Raw genomic sequence first — 4,891 nt, 5'->3', positions numbered from 1 at the left:
GAGGGCCGTGGCCGCTCCCGGCCACCGCAGCCTCCACCTGCTGGGCTCCGGGATCTCTCCGCCTCAGCCTCCCAAGGAGCCGGAACTACAGGCGCGCGCTGCCACGCCCGGCCAAGTTTTTGGATTTATGGTAGAGATGAGGGCTCGCCCGTTTGCCCAGGCGGGTCTCGAACCCGCGGGCTCCCGAGCCCGGCGGCCGTGCGCTTTGGTCTCCGCTCCTCCCCAGGCAGCCAGAGCGCTTGGCGAAATTCAACAGTAGTGCCACCCTGAAGTGGACCTCGAGGGAACACTCCCGGAGCTCAGAACTGATTGTTCAGTCACTAGATAGCCATGTGTTGAGGGAAGACGCCACACTTGAAAATATTTAAGATGGTTTATCCTGAGCCACATGTCACGAGTGACCTTAGACCTCCGAGGCCGTCGTAGGAGGTGCTGAGAATGTGTGCCTTAGCGGTTGAACTGGAGTTTGGTTACGTGCGTTTTAGGAGGACGAGTGACAGAAAACCTTCGATCGATACATGGGGGATTTACGTTGGTTCAGTGGGGAAGGTGGGACATCTGTGGGAGTGGGTGGAAAGATTGTAGGTTTTAGGTAAATCCAAAGGTTTCCTGACTGACAATTTGTAGCAAGAGTTACCTAAGGAATTTTTTAAAAAATAAAGAGTACAGATCGGAAAGGGAAAAAAGTAACTTTGTAGTGAAGAACTTGACACACACAGGGAAAAATATTGGGCTAATTCCACCAGAGGACCATTTTATAAAACACTCTTCCTTGCGCCTCAAAAATGTAAAGGTCATTAAAGTAAAAAATCTGAGAAATTGTACCAATCCAAAGAAGCCTAAGAAGACTAGACAACTAAATGTAATGTGGGATCCCGGATGACATCCTGCAACATAAAAAGGGAATTAGATAAAAACTAAGAAAATATGAATAAAGTATAAACTTCAGTTAATAGTGACGTATCAATATTGATTCATTAATTGTAAAGAATGTATTTCATTAATATTAGGTGAAACTGGGTACCTGGTATACAGAAAAGCTTTTCACTATCTTTGAAAGTTTTGTTTTAATTTAAAAGTATTCTTGGTTGGGTGTGGTGGCTCATGCCTGCAATCCTAGCACTTTGGGAGGCCGAGGTGGGAGGAGTGTGTGAGCACAGGAGTTTGAGACCGGCCTGGAAAGCACAGCATGACCTCACTCTACAAAAAATAAGACAATTAGCTGGGTGCGGTGGCACACACTCAGGAGGCCGAGGTGGAAGAATTGCTTGAGTTGAGGAGCTTGAGGCTGTGGTGAGTTGTGATCATACCACTGTACTCCAGCCTGGGCAATAGAGTGAGACCCTGACTCAAAAAGAAAAAAAAAAATTTTTAATTCCTAAAAAACAAACAGGCTGGCTCAGTGGCTCAGCCTGTAATCCCAGCACTTTGGGAGGCCGAGGCGAGTGGATTGCCTGAGCCCGCGGGTTAGAGACCCACCTGGGCAACTTGGTGAGCCCTCATCTCTATAGGAAATCAAAAGTTAGCTGGGAGTGGTAGCGTATACCTGTAGTTCCGGCTACTTGGAAGACTGAGGCAGAAGGATTGCCGGAGCCCAGCGAGTTGAGGCTGTGGTGGCTGGGAGCGTGCCACTGCACTCCAGTCTGGGTGACAGAGCAAGACTCCAACTCAAAAAAAAAGTCTGAACACCAGGTTAAGCATAGTTCTATTTATTTAAAAAATTGACAGCTCAAGCCGGGCTCGGTGGCTCAGCCTGTAATCCCGCGCCTTTGGGAGCTGAGGTGAGTGGATTGCCTGAGCCCGCGGGTTTGAGACCCGCCTGGGCAGCAAGACCTCATCTCTACAATAAATCAAAAAATAACCCGGGCGTAGTAGCGCACGCCTGTTGTTCCAGCTACTCGGAAGGCTGAGGCGGAAGGATCGCCGGAGCCCAGCAGGTCGAGGCTGCGATGGCCGGGAGCAGCCACTGCACTCCAGTCTGGGCGACAGAGTGAGACTCCAACTCAAAAAAAAAAAAAAAAAATTGACAGCTCAATTTAAAAAGATTAATACAAGTTTGATTCATTTAAACTATTTGACTTATAGTTTTAAATATCTAGGCAAGTGGTATCAAGCCTCCATTTGTATTCTTGTCCAGATTCTGCACCTATTAGGGTGGAGATAAAACAGATAACCTACCAGTGAGAAACAAAACTGACATTTTCAAGAAAATATTTCCATTCAAACCAGAATTGAGCAGTCTCATAAACTTTATTTCAAGACCAAGGGTAAAAGAAAGAAATTTTTATGTAAACAGAAACAGATAACAAACCAACCCTTTACTAAAAGAACCTCTCTGTTGGGTAAGACCGGGGGAGGGTCTGTCATCTGGTGCCATGCAAAAGATGCAATGAATTGCATAGGAATTAGATTGGAAAATATAGTTTATTTTGAAAGTAGTGCTACAGAGATCCCCTAATGTCTGTCCATATTGCCACAGCCCCTAGAGAAGGGCATGACAAGGGTTCCAATGCTCCTGTACATTACTGAACACATTCCTGAGAGCCAATAAAAGTGTGCTTCCCCTTATCTGCTATGCTCTCCCAGTAAGTAGCTCCAAAGGATCCTTCACTTCCCTGCAGACTATGCTCAATAAACTGAGAGAGATATTCCTGAGTTCCCTTATCTCCTATGCACTCCCAGTAAGTAGTTTCAAGGGATCCTTGACTTTCCTGTAGACTATGCCCAATAAACTGAAAGACGTAAATCCCCATTTATTGCTTTTCCTTAGTAGTCATAGGTTTGGATAATATAGTATCAATGTAATCATAAGTCTTGTGATTTGTATAATTTTTGTATCAATGTAATCATATGTTTTGTGATTTGTATAACCTTTGCATACTATATGATGTCTTAGGCCTTGTAAACTCCCTTTACTCTATGGCAAGCTTGATCAAGGCTTCTGCTGGACCTTACTGATAAAAGCTGTCAGATACCTCTGGTATCTGGCAGCAGGAAGTCTGGATAGTGAAATGTCACTATCAGTAAAATATGGCTGTAACTTAAGTTCTATACAATGCTCTGCCGGTCACGTGGCTAATGTATAGATACCAAAAACTCTGGACTTAATAAGAGTGGATTGTAAAGCCTGAAGGGTGAGCATTTTAGAACCATTTTTAAAAGGCACTGAGTCCAGCTCTGCTCCCTGAATTCGAATGTAGAAATAAACTTTTTTCTATCAGTCTTTCTGCCTCTCAGTTTATTGGCCTTGAGGGTTAGCAGCTGAGCATTTACTGGACCATAACAATTTGGCAACCATGAAGGGACTTTGGTGGATGGGATCTTCTGACAGAGATGCCCTGGCAGCTGCCAGAGCCACTTTGGGCTCTGGGGACTCTCTGGAGAGAAGTCTCGCCACTCAGGACCAGCCCTTGAGGAACTGGTAAGAAAGAGGCCTTGCTAGGTATCCAGTCTTGTAAAGTGGGCACGCACTTATTTGGCAGTCCAACCCTGAATGTGCACAGGGAGGTGGGGGAAGCTTTCTCACTTCTGCTCTCCAGGGCCACTTTGTAGGTGCCAGAGGAACGCTGAACCGACATGTTAGTGCGTTTTTGCTTGTTTTTGAATTTGCTAAGACAGCCGGCTGGTTTGCTATACTTTGTTTGATGGGACATGATTAAAACTTGATTTGTGTGCATTCCTTTTATGTCATTTTGTGTCTTCCTAAGTGCTCTTCCCCTTCGTGTGATATTTACATAGGTGGCAAAACCCCTCAGGAGAATAGGGAACGCCACTCTTATGAACCCAGGCTCTGGTCTGAGTCAAAGATAAGAGGCACTCTTCCTAAACAGACTCCCTTAGGTGACACAGGGACTTGTGAAGGTGGCAGGGATCAATTCGATGACGTGTCAGAACCTCCTAAGAACCTCTCCATTCTGGTGATAAAGGACTGTGCAGGCTCGAGAAGGCCCTGCTCTGGGCTTGATCAGCTGCTCAGCGGACCCAAATCCACACCAGATTTTGGAAATGGTGATCAGAGGGTTGGAAAGAGTCCAAGAGGTTGATACCCTGGAGACTGGAAAGGGCTCCCAGTGCTGCTATGGACGGTCCCGTTGGGGGGGCATGCATACTGGCTGATCACCTGGTGCCCCTAAGGGAAAACCGTGACACAGAAGAGGCAGGGCGAGGACTGACGGTGTCATGGCCGACAGAAGACCCCTCCACAAGCAGCACATTTTGATCCAGAACACCTAGTGCTGTCTGGAGGTAGGGATCACTTGCCAGTTCCACCTCATATCGGCACTATTCTCAAACATAAGCCTACTCTGTCTAGTTTCCTACATCTTGCTTCTCCCGACCTGTCAACATTGTTAAAATCCCTGTCTTTTTGTTGTCAAAGATGTGCAAAAGGTGTCCGCTGTGTTTGTGAAATGCTACCGGTTATCTTGAATTCTTCTTTCCCGGGACCACCCCCCCTCCCTTCCTGAGCCTGCATTCTCCTTCATGGATTCTGTGGAAGAGTTCATTCCAATCCACCTGTAAAGGAACATAGAAATCTCTCTTATATGCTACTTTGCCTTTTATCAACTCAGCACAAGTTGATGCTAACCTTGGAGGAAATAATTTTGCAATCTTATGTAAAAAGTTAATCATCCTCTGGCAACTAAGGGACTTAATATGACTGTTCTCGTTTTCAAGTGTTAGCAGCCAGTTTACTCGGAAGTAAGTCTGTTTCCAAAGGTTTAAGGCTTGCCTGAGATTGTGATCAATTGCTTGTCCCTGTAAAACCGGCTCTTTGGCTCAGCCTGTAATCTCGTGCTTTGGAAGGCTGAGGTGAGTGGATTGCCTGAGTCCGCAGGTTCGAGACCTGCCTGGGCAACTTGGCGAGATCTCATCTCTACAATAAATCAAA

Source organism: Carlito syrichta, unplaced genomic scaffold (genome assembly GCF_000164805.1).
Source record: "Carlito syrichta isolate Samal-C Ts95f unplaced genomic scaffold, Tarsius_syrichta-2.0.1 Scaffold118078, whole genome shotgun sequence".
Taxonomy (NCBI): Eukaryota; Metazoa; Chordata; class Mammalia; order Primates; family Tarsiidae; genus Carlito; species Carlito syrichta.
The sequence above is the reverse complement of the archived record's forward strand: the minus strand, read 5'-3'. Positions refer to the sequence as shown.